This window comes from Lissotriton helveticus, chromosome 1_1 (assembly GCF_964261635.1).
Source record: "Lissotriton helveticus chromosome 1_1, aLisHel1.1, whole genome shotgun sequence".
Taxonomy (NCBI): Eukaryota; Metazoa; Chordata; class Amphibia; order Caudata; family Salamandridae; genus Lissotriton; species Lissotriton helveticus.
The window spans coordinates 122,932,007-122,944,876 of record NC_136057.1 but is presented as its reverse complement, the minus strand read 5'-3'; the positions used below and the strand labels follow the sequence as shown (position 1 = coordinate 122,944,876).

Sequence of the window (12,870 nt, the reverse complement as noted above, 5' to 3'; positions counted from 1 at the left end):
GAAATCACTGTATCCCGCCTTCTTTGTTTCCTTTCCTGTTTTTATCAACGTTTCTATTGTTGAACTTTAAAGATTGCCCGAAATTAGGAATTGTGCTCTACATAACTTTGCTGTGTTACAGTATGTTGATTTTTATGTACTACTTTTGTCTCTTATGTGAATGGCAACTGATGTTTTGTTTTGCTTTAATAATCAGCTTATGTTTTTTAGGTTTTATTATTCAAATAAAATGTTTCAAACACAACAAATGGTAGTTGATATGTATTTACAACTGCAGCATTTTTATTGTATGGGCAGTTTCAAAGCGGCCACAAATATGGTATGTGGGATGACTGAGGACCACATTGGCATCAGCAGGGAGAGGTTTCGGCAAGTGATTAGGGATACATGCAAGGTTGGAAGTAGGGGAACAAAGCATGTACATTGTGTGGACTGTGACTCCTGGAGTTAGTGTGAGGGATACCATGCTACCCTGTAAATGAATCCCCTAGTGATTATTATCAACAAACTTTATTCGGTTTTATAAAAGAAAAACATCTTCCAAGTTACAGATTGACAAATATAATATGTCCAAGTTAATCAGAACACAAGATAAAAATTAATGAATTACAACAGTAGCTTTTTGCGTCTGTGAGATCTCAATGAATGCCATCATCAGAATCGGTAGCCGCTGGGGACAACACAGTGCATGGGCTGTTACTGGTTTAAGCAAAGTATCAAGATCCGTTGGCATGACTGATGGGAGTGTGAGACATGTGTCTAACACGCATTCTTCTCTGCATAGCAGGCAGCGTAGAACAGGTAGGATGCAATCTTGCCTAATTGGTCTGAATGACAGAAACCATGTGGTATTTAATTCTCTTAGACGAGGTAGTCCCAAAATGTGAACGATGCGCTCACGACACTTCATCGCCAGTAGAGTGGCTTCCATGGAGAACTAGGTGTCGTTTGTGAAATGACTTGCCATATCGCAGCAATAGAAGCAAAAATAGTATTCCTGCAGCGAGTCCCAAAATGAGAGGCAATCCGCCAAACACAGAGTGCACAAAGTTTGGAAATATTACCAGGACTGCTTCAAAAGGTGCTAACAGTCCAGAAAATACGGTCTTAAATACATCTACAATACCACTCGTATCAGACATGTTTAAGATACGACTTAACATTTCTGAGAAATGTATAGGGCAATGTGTAGTTAAGAGGGCATGTAACTCTGCAGAAGTCCTTGCGCTTTGCAGATCATAGGTTTCTTTGGCCGAGGTCAGTGGCACTGTTTTTTGCAAAAGAATGGCTCTCATTCTGCTTAAAGTATCAATTTGTATAGAAGAGATGTTCAGTGAAGGCCAAAGTGGCGACTCCCGGCTGTCTTGGTTTTAGGAAACAATACTTGCATACAGCAAGTGACCCTGGCTGACACAGTTACTAGATATGGTATTCCTGGCAACATTCCACAGCAGCTGCGATCATTCAACGTAAGGTAACTCCCGTTCTAAAGTTGTCCAAAAATTGGATCATTCACCGCAGCTGGTGAACCCTGCAGGTGGGAGGATAGGTTTTTAGAGGAACTATCGCAGGCCCTGTGTAATTTTATACCCTGACATAGGAGAGAACTGCTTAGTGCATTTTCACAATTTTCCCCGCTAAGAAATACTTCACGACCCCCACTCCAACATCTGTATGTGTACGGCAATTCCCAGGATGTCTTGATGTATTCTTTACCCAACCTTTTATATGTGCCTGCTGGTATATGTTGTAGGCAATATTGAAAATGGAAAATTGTAACAGACTGAGTGAATGTTCCAATGTATAATCCATTCCATAACTGGCTTTTCAGCGACAGTAAATGGCAATCTTTCCAGTTTTTCAATGCTCAGCACCGTATTGTCTGCTCCCCTTTGTGCTAATTTGATCTGTTTATCAGTGAGATTGAATTCTGAAAACAGTGACGTTGTATAGCCTGAATGAAGGTTTTGCAACGTCCAGCCTAATAGCATGATAGAACGTACTTGCGACTGACCATGTTGCAACATGACCAAGTCCTGTTCCATGATGTCTATGGCAGAAGACACTATGCTATCTAAAGAATATATCCTGGACCACAGAGTCGTTAGCCCATTGTCAACCACAGAGAGACCACAGAGAGAGATTTCTCTAAATGAATACGATCAATTTCTCGTATTCGTTCTGCAGTCTGCTTGCGTAATTTTCCATGCTTCATTATAAGCAGCAAAGATCCCGGCATATATAAAACGTTTATGACGCAGTGTTCTTGTTCCTAGCAACAATTCCCTAAGATCAACGCCATCTTTAAGTAAAGATAAGTGTTGCTTTATATCCTTAAGTGTAGATCTATGTAACCAATCAAGGCAAAGTTTCCCTACACTGTATGTTGTTACTATTCCTGGATGCTGTCTTTGAACATATCTTGGTTCTGCCCTAATGAATGTGAACCCCTTTGTTTTATTCAGGAATCTATCTTGACAGTTGTTTGTGTCTGTGGGCCAGATCAACCATTTATTCTCGATCTGTTCTGTTGTGATGCAAAATAGTATGTACGTCAACTCCCCCCTCTGAAGTGTTATCACTAGCAGGTGTAGGTGTAGGTATAGACGGATTGTTCAAGTCTTTTATCTTGGCTAACCCAAGACAAGACGTCTCTTAGACAGTTTCATTCAAAAACATAATTTGCTCAGGGATGATGCAGGCTCTAAATAAAGCTTCTATCCCCTGCACTTGCCAATATTTTGTGCCCCAGACAGTTTTTTGTCTCAATGTTGTCTTTCCAAGATTCAAAACCTAGTGCAGACAGTTGAGCATAAAAGGCTGTAGAATAAATTTGCTTGGTATTTGTTAACATACTTTTCATTCCTGTTTTTGTTTACATTTTTAAAGTAAAATGATTCCGGATTGGATACATTGAACCCTGAAAGGTACGGACATTTTCTAAAAAAAAAATTTGAGCTACCCTTTGGTAGCGTAGGACAATGTTCCCATTGGTTATACATTAATACATTTCTAGGATTTGCAGATTTGTGCAAGAAATGATGACCATAGTGATTATAACAATACATTTGTTCATAATCTGATGAACCTTCTAAGTATTCATCATTTGTAAAGTCTGACATCATATTATTAACAGTCTCGAAGTCCCAATCATCAGAAAAGGTACTAGATGAAACAAAGTCATTCAAGGAAATCTTGAACTGGTGTAGAATCTTCAACAGCTCTGACGGGCCAAAAATGTCATAATTAGTTCTGTCCCAAGCTATACTCCCTGGTATGGGAATGGTTGTGATGTTCACTGATGACAAGTCTCTTTGTTCAAGATGGGATGATTTGTGTGGCTTGAGAATTAAGTTGATGTTCTTACTTGCTGTGTCCATTTTGACATATCTTCCATTTATCAGCATTCCCAAAGTTATTACCAGAGTCGACCGAAGTAGAAGAAAAAGCACACCCAACACAATAAAAGTTCAATCCATGGTGAAACCAAAATGATCTTTTCCAGGTGATGAAAAAGGTCTGTTGCTTGTTCTTTCAAAGTACTTTTCACTGGCGCAGTTTTAGGTTCGCTTGGATCCTCGGAAAATGTATCAAAGTTAATGAAATAGCCAGAGGCAGTTCTGTCAAGTATGGCCCCTATTCTACTATGGATAAATACATGGTTTAATCCTAATCTCACCCTGAACCACAAAATCCTAAGAGATTGCTTGAAATTGGAGAAAGTAAAGGAAATCCAGTGGTTGTCCTATATTAAAACTACTTCCAGGGAATTGGGGCGTCCGGAGATCTTTACAAACCCAGAGGGTCTATTAAAAGCTGATCTAAAATGGGTGAAAGTCAATTTCGCTAAAAGCAGAGAGCAGGAACGGGAAGTGCTGCAATTGGGTAAACCCACGGTAAGGGCACATTACTTGTTAATCTCGTCCTTATCCATTCAACCATACCTTACCATTGTAACTATACCTTTCCATCGCTGGTTGTTGACGAAATTCCGATTTAATCAAATCCATCTGTTGTTAACTGACTCGAAAGGGTGGTGTAGGCCCGAGGACGCTGCCCCCTGTGAATGTGATGGGCTATCAATCCAAGACACAATGCACTTTACACTCTTTTGTGCTTTTTACAGCAGTGGTAGGAAAACGTTTATTCTTCCTCTTTTAAAGGATAAGGGATTTTTACAGACTAAGCCAGCTTTACTATACCTGCAATTAATGGAACTTCCTTTGGTTATGTTTGGGGTTGCAAATTTCTTTGTGGTAGCTGTTCGCAGTAGGAAACTTAGACTGGCGGTCAAATCGGTGCCATAGTACCTGATGCATCAAGTAACAATGTAGTGATGAACTGAGCTGTTTTTAATGTGGAATTACACTTTTAACTTGTTTTTATTATGAAATGATGTAACATCTGGCACTATTTTATTATTGTATAGTATGCTTTTATGAATTTTATTATTCGAATAAAGTGAGTTTTGACTTGACTTGACTTGACTTGTCAATTGTTGGGATTGCATCTGGATTCGTTGAAATCGCTGAAACCTCAGGATTACTTGTAACATTTGTGTGGTCAGATGCTACTTCATTGTAAACAGGCGCCTGCTAGCTTCCGGACCAGTGGGAGACACTTGCTGATTTCAGAGTGGGAGAGCCCTCTGTGTGTCGTTTTTATTTTCAAGGCTGCATTTCCAAGGCTGCCGTTTTCATTTTCAAGGCTGCATTTCCAAGGCTGCTGTTGCAATCAGACCTCGCGGTGGAATTGGAGAGAACAGGGCTGCGAGCGCCAGGTGAGGGACAGGGACTCCATTGCCCAGGAGTCCCTGCGCTGCTATCATCACCTGCACCTGGACGCTCTCCCTGCTTGCCCCGCCCCTCGAGCACCGACTGAAAGGTGCCTGCTAGCTTCCGGACCAGTGGGAGACACTTGCTGATTTCAGAGTGGGAGAGCCCTCTGTGTGCCGTTTTTATTTTCAAGGCTGCATTTCCAAGGCTGCCGTTTTCATTTTCAAGGCTGCATTTCCAAGGCTGCTGTTGCAATCAGACCTCGCGGTGGAATTGCAGAGAACAGGGCTGCGAGCGCCAGGTGAGGGACAGGGACTCCATTGCCCAGGAGTACCTGCGCTGCTATCATCACCTGCACCTGGACGCTCTCCCTGCTTGCCCCGCCCCTCAAGCACCTCCTTCCTTTAACAGGAGGAGCTCCTTCCCGCTGCGCGGGAGCGTGCCCGGGAGAAGCCCGGGACAAGGGCGGGACCGTCTGTGGCCGTCCGGGGACGTACAAGGACGGGACGGGCCACCTTATTTTCACTCCAGTTTTGGACCCTAGGCAATATGGTGTTAAGCAGTGAACCTTCAAGGTAGGTCGCGGAGCGCAGCAATTGATTTACCATGACCAAGGTACAGGTATAGGAAAGAAACCAAGGAAAAATCACAAAGCTCCTATTACATATTCCCTGAAGAAGCTATTCAAAGAAGAACCAAAAAACATACTTAAACAGTACCCCATCTTTTCGAAATCTACTAAAAAAATAGATCTACATCAAATTGGGTGTGATAATGACGTTCAAGTAACTACCGTCCAAAACGCACCTGAAGCAGATCACGAGGAGGAGACTTCTAAACAAAAGAAACCCAAGATGTAGGGGGGAAAAAAAGGAGAAGAAGGGCCACTAAGAAGAATTCACAAAAAAAAAGTGCGTAAACTTAAATTTCAAAAATCAACTACTCCCATAAAAATTGAAAAGGGCAAAACCGTTACAACAATTCCTAATACCTCTATATTCGAGGAATCTAGAGTTACTAAAACTATATCGAAGGTGAAATCTTTGAATCCAAAAGCTGATGTATATCTCCCGGCTTCATCACTTCGAAAAACAAGGCTGAGAACTAATGGAGTAGGAGAAAATGACGATAGGAAATCTCTGTGCGGGGAAGGAACATCGTCAAAGCATCTAATAATTGAAGAACTCTTCCCCACAGACAATGTGCCACTAAATCGAGGAAGAATAATCAATCTTCTTCAACACATTTCGTCTTTACAATCTCTCACAAGTAATGAAATAGACTTGGTGATCTTTCCTAAAAAAGAAAATAACAAACTAGCGCTGGTATCATTCTGGTCACCAGTACTTCCAGGGATAATTCTCAGAGAGAAGGAAATATTACATAAAAATGGCTATGACGTAACTGTAAGAATAGAACCCAGGAAAAACATATTTAATAAAGGATCTAATGGCCTTCTTAATACTGTTACACAAAGCAAAAATCAGTATAAAAACACTACCAATTGGGAAGAGTCTGTATCAAATGTTTTGGGAAATGACACCCTAAAAATTCAAGTGAATAATGGTGAAAGGGTAGTATGGAGTCATGATTTAGAAGGAAGCGAGGTCGAAAAAACAACAAAATCTTGGGCTTGGATATCGGAGACACTAAACAGTAAAAAAATCATTAACCACCAACAATATACTGTTTAGCAATGGCTTGAAGATCATTACATGGAACATGGCCGGGAAAACTATTAATAAAATGATAGAAGCCACTAAAAATCATCCTGATATCCTGGCCCTACAGGAAACTTGGGAAATAAAAACCTTTTGCCAGAAAGGATACTACGTTTATGACATCCCTGCAAAAAAATCCAATCGGGGCCATGCAAAGGGTGGATTGGCAATCCTGTTAAAAGAGGAATACTTATGGTCTCAAGAAAGCATCAAGACAAATTCTGAAAGCTTGCAGTGTATCAAGGTGGCACTGAAAACACAAACTACAGCTTCTCATAACGCAATATTGCTCTTTAACATTTATGCCCCACCCGGCAATAATAATGACGCCCTATTTGAGGACATAATGGAAACAATCACTCAGATACTAGACGATCGCTCTCACATGCCATATCTAATTATGGGCGACCTGAACGGAAAAATTTCAAACAGCGAAATTGGAAAATGGGCTAATTTATATAAAGAAGAATCATTGGAAATGTCCTTCCCAATATTTCCGAAGGGAAATAAATCGGATAAGAGAGGCAGGTTGCTTCTGTCATTATTACCAAGTTTAAATGGGACAATACTTAACGGTAATATGGAAGGTGATATACCGGCATCATACACTAGACGGGGAAATGGATCTTCTTCTATTCTCGACTATTTAATCTGCGGGATGGATATAAAGGAGTCAGTTACGCACCTATATATCTATTTTACTGAAGAGAGCGACCACGCACTTTTACATCTAACTACCCTCTGGATGGCCATCCCCTCCTTCACAAGTCAGTTAATATTTCATAATTCTACAACCGAAGTCAATATCAACCAGAGGCGGATCTTCTGGAATCCTTCCATCCTGGACAACATAACCGCACTGGTTGCACATACTCAACTCCTAACTAACATTTATTCAGATGACCCCATAATGAATTTCGAATATATAATTAATAAGCTTAGGAATGTGCTCATAAATAAATCGCAACTGGTCTATTCTGGAAAAAGCAAGAACAATAATAAAAACAAAAACCGGAATTCACCTACTGTAAAAAAGCTTAATAGACTCATCCGACTACAACACCTGAATTTCTCAATAACAACTAAGGCAGAAATTAATAAACTACAAAATCAAATACGAAGAGAGAAAAATAAGCACAAAAAAATGCTGCAGGACTGCAACTGGGTAGATATCCAAATAGCAGCTAAACAATATAATCAGCGAAAATATTGGTCTTTAATTGCTAAAATGACTGGATCGAAAAAGAAACTTCAAGCTATCCCAGTCTCACCTCAGGACTGGGAAACTTACCTGCGTGACTTATACAAACCAAATCCAACTCATTTAGAAGGAAAGGTCTCCGATACTACTATGGTAAGGAATGACACTAAAATCACTAAGACCTCGACAATTTCCATCGCCGTGCATATCCGAAAAGCAAGAAGCACTGGTGCTTCAGGCCCTGACCAAATTCCCATCAAGGTCCTCCAAGCAGACCCCAAGGAGTGGAGCCAGATGCTTTCTCCACTTTTTAATTACATCTTTAAAACTGGTAAAATACCAAAGTCATGGCAGGGAAGTACCATCATTCCCATCTATAAAAAGGGGAACAAAAATATAGCCGGTATTATCGGCAAATAGCGCTGATGGACGCTACCGGGAAAATCTTTGCCGCGGAAGTATTGGATCGATTAAAAATTTGGGCATTTTCGCAGGGTCTAATACCAATGTTTCAGGCAGGTTTTCGACCCAACCATTCTGTCATCGATAATATAGCAACACTTCAGACCATTCTCGACAAATATACAGTAGGGAGGTCACAGTCCATATACGCAGCATTTATTGATTATTCAACTGCTTTCGATCGAGTGGATAGACCGACTCTGTGGAACAAGTTGAGGAGGTTGGGTATCCCCGAACAATTGCTTCAGGTTGTCGTTAATCTCCACACTAAGACATGGTGCCAAGTTCAAATGGGGTGCGAAAAAGGTTTGACCAAAATAATCCGCACGTCCAATGGGCTCAAACAAGGGTGCCTTTTAGCACCGATCTTATTCTCATTGTACCTTAGTGATCTACCTCTTCATCTGCAACAAGGCTCTAGTTTGCCCCCAAAGATTGCTGCACAAAGCATACACGCCTTGTTATATGCTGACGATATAGTAATGTTGGACCTTACGCCCTTTGGTTTGCAAAGACTTCTCGACATTCTACATAAATACTCGAAAGACAACTTTTTAATTCCCAACCTAAATAAAACAAAAGTGGTTTCATTCTCTGGTAGGAAAAAAAGTGTCAAGTATTGTTGGAGGCTCGGTGGAGAAAATGTAGAAGAGGTCGAGGAATACACCTATCTTGGTAGGATTTTCTCTAAGAATTTGAAAAATACTAAGCAAATCAACCATCTAAAAAGGAAATCCGAATTACATGCTGGGGCCCTCTCGAGACTGTATTCGGCCACTGGGAATAGACATTTCTCCACATTGCTAAAAGTATACAGAGTTAAGATACCCCCTGTTTTATCGTATGCCACCGAACATATTACAATAAAACAGTGGTCCTACATGGATCAAAAAAAAGGGAAAATACTAAAGAAAATTTTGAAGGTCTCTGAATCCATACCGGTGCAAGCGCTAAGACTTGAATTTTCGATTACTAGTTCTTATGCTACGGCGGTAGCTAACGTTATTAGGTGGGCTTATAACTTCCTTCATGCTAAAGAAGGTTCACTACGATTTATGTTAAAGATCGAGACTTTTGATCAAGACGCTTCACATTTAATATTTTTTAGAAACATGACAGTGGCATTTCAATTAGCTAAAATCAGTACTGAAATCTTGTTAACCTGGTCACCCTCACAACTCAAACTTTTCTTAAAATGTTTTACCCCTAAACTGAGTTTTGACCTCGATCATTCACATTGTAGTAATCTATCTCTGTACAAACCTTATACTGACTCATTGGAGTATAAGCAAGAACAGTCATACCTAGGGTTTTCCCTTACTCATGGCGCAAGGAGAGCAATTACAATGCTGCGTTTGGGTATATTACCCGTGTTAACCTTTACATCAAGATGGACTTCAGGTGGATCTCCGTTATGTACTCTATGTCAAGGGGGAAATCAGAACATTGAGCACCTTTTATTTATATGCCCAAATGTTAACGTAGTAATAGCACGGTCAAGATATCTGGATCCTATATATTGGAAATGTAGAATTGTAACTGCAAAAGAATTGTTACTTGTATGTAAACAACCTCCTAATGAATTTGTTTGTTATAGCACCTTAGGAGCTTCGTAAACATACCTCCCCAGTGCTGCGCTGTCCATTATCCAGTGCTGAACTGGACGTCCAACGGTCGCACGCAGCACTGGGGAGGTAGTGCCCGTGACGACCGTTGGCCGACGGCCGCACTTAAAGGGTTAATCTCTACAAATTTTTAAAACTTTTTTTGACATTATACTGACTTTTAAAGAATCCTGTTTGTGTTTATATAATATTTGTGGTCCTCAGTCGAGTACCAAATCAAATAAAAACTTTTTGTACTTTGTACTTTGTAAACAGGCGTTTCTTGACAAACTGTTATTTGGGTTTCAAGAGGTACAAGTTCCATAGCTTTGTTGCTTAGTCCTTCATTTCGCACTGCAGATTCTTCAAAGGTGATGAGTCTCTCAGTTTGAACCTCTTGGATAGTAACCAGAGCTGGGCATCTGCTACATTGGCGGAGTCCACTTGGCCTACTGCTTATGATCGGCCACATGAAGTGGTTTGACCAGGTTGATAGACACAAACCTGTTCTCCTTTTTTCCAGCAAGGAGCGGCAGTAATTCTGTTCTTGATCTGTGGATTGCTAGGACAGGTACTGGTTGTCAGTAAGAAGGCCCAAATTCCTTCTTGTCCGCGATCTTTTCTCTGACCAGATCACCAAGCTTTAGAATCCAGACAGGCCTTGCTGGGACGGTCGGTTTCTCTTCAGTGGTGGTTGGCTTCAGGAACACATTACTTTGTTTCGTTCTTATTTCATTAAGTCCTGTAAGACAGCCAAACGATCTTTGATATCAAAGAGTTTGTGGTCTACCAATCGAGGTCCGCTACTAACATTCTGGTCCCAAAAAGGACTTCCTATGGAGTGATACCCCCTAGAGAACTTCTTGGCAGATTGTTAAGACTACGTTGGACACTTGTTAGATGTTTGACCCACCCGTCACCCGAACCTAATACCCTAGCTGTTATAGATTGCTTTATGTCTCATTTTTTTCTCTCCACTACCGAATTTCCCTCAGGATGGAATGGACTAGAGTACCGCAATGCAACGCCCAGATTGGCCATGGCCTCCTGGTAAGCTCGAAAGCTAAACGCAGGACCCTGGTCAGAATGTAGCGTGCCGATAAAGACTTGCAAATCTTTAATAACAGTTCGAGCGTCAGCCGAGCGCTGAGGCCACATCCAAATGAATCTTGAACACGAATCCACTGTGATCATGATATATTTATAGTTGCCATCACTCTGTATGGGACCGCAGTGGTCCAGGTAAACGCAAGCTAATGGTTTATCTGAAATCAACAGGGGCGTCTGCGCAGGACGTTTCACAGTAGAGACTTTCATCTTTTGGCATATTTCACATTCCAAAACATAGTGTTCGAGGCATATGAGCTGCAGATACTACACTGTGCATTAGATCGCCAGCTGGTGTTGGCCTCGGATGATTACATGTTGTTGTCGCCTTGGAAGAAGTCTTTTGTAGTCACGAGATAGGTGACTCCTCCCTTGGACGATAGTGCGCAAGGGTATCGGCTCCATCCTTAGATTGTTTTTTTCCGCCACTGGGTTCGGATGAACTTTTTCCGCTCCGGCTCGACATCTACTTTTCAAGTACTTCGAAGTGCAAAAACGTATTAAAACTTCACCTAACTACCTTCGACATCGACTAACATTGTTTTCGACTCCATCAGCTCGATTCGGGTCATGGACGCGGGCCGTTGGGCCTATCCACGCCGTGAGGCCTACACCTTATGGAAAGGACGCCATTCAAGAAATGCCGCTTGTGTGGAGCACAGTTTCCATGCAGTGACCACCACGAGGTCTGTAACCTGTGCTTATCGCCAGAACACGACGAATCCAGCTGTACAGCCTGCGCGTCCTTTCGATCCAAGAAAACCATCCGAGATCGGAGGGCCCGTCGACACGACATGCAGAGATCAGCTCCAGAACCGGTGGATATCTTCGACGAGGAGGTTCCGCTCTTTCCCGAAGAGGATTCCGATGATCTCCAAATCGTCATATCAGAGGCAGACGACTCAGATGACTCCATACCATTGGGTCAGTGCGTGTGTACTACTGCCCCTGCATCAAACACAGTACCCAAACTGAAGGCAAAGGTCAACACTCCGCCTCCTGGGCCCAGTCGAGATGGAAAAATCACTTCGAAAGCCCCGCCATTGAGCCCGGCTCCTAAGGCTAAAGACAAGCAGCAAACTCGTTCGGATCCGAAAAACTTTTCCAACCTGATCCTCTGCAAAAGAAGATCTACATTGACCCAAAGACAGGTGCTGTATCCACCATACCACACAAGAAGAGGAAGGCAGATACAACACCCACTGTAGTACCTGCCAAGAAGAAGGACTCTGCCACATCTCCTATGCACCCTTCTTCTCCTTCATCCCCTGTTCCTCTTAACAATTCACCACAGATTTCCCCTCCGCATTCTCCTCTTCTGTCTTCAAACTTACCTCAAAATGATGATGAGTATAGTTTAGGAAGAGGGATAGACCCAGATAAGCCTTTCCCATACCGTACAGATGATACAGACTGGGAGTACCCGGACCCACAGGATGCACCAGATATTCCTGACCCACAGTCATACCCATCAAAACCTTCTCCCCCAGAAGATAATATTAGTTTTGGACACCTGCTGAACAGAGCTGCCATTTACCATGGAGTCACTATGCACTCTGATGAGGCAGAGGAAGATGTTCGTTTAGACACATTTGAACAATCGCAAAGGTCTGTTCAAATTCTTCCTATGATTAAAGGGGTCATCAAACACTCTCCAGAGATATTTAAAGACCCTGTACGTACTAGCATCCTAAACCCTAGAATTGAGAAAAAATATAGGCCTGCACCTGCAGATCCAGCCTACATTAAAGGACAACTACCATTAGATTCACTAGCTAGGAAAAGGGCAAATTCACAAACGTCAGGTGAGACACCACCACCTGACAAAGAATCTAAAGTAATAGATGCTTCAGGCAAAAGAATAGCTGTGCAAGCTTCTAACATATGGCGTATAGCTAACACACAAGCCCTCCTCTAAAGATATGATAGGACTCATTATGATCAGGTAGAGAAACTACTGGAACATCTATCTTACCAATATAAGGCGCAGGCAAACGACC

At 41.8% G+C, this 12,870-nt stretch overlaps 1 protein-coding gene across 1 annotated transcript in view; it reads left to right on the top strand.

Annotated features, from left to right (window-relative positions):
• Positions 1–12,870, top strand: part of LOC144766190 (uncharacterized) — a 315,417-nt gene that overhangs the window by 160,036 nt on the left and 142,511 nt on the right. The window lies entirely within an intron of this gene.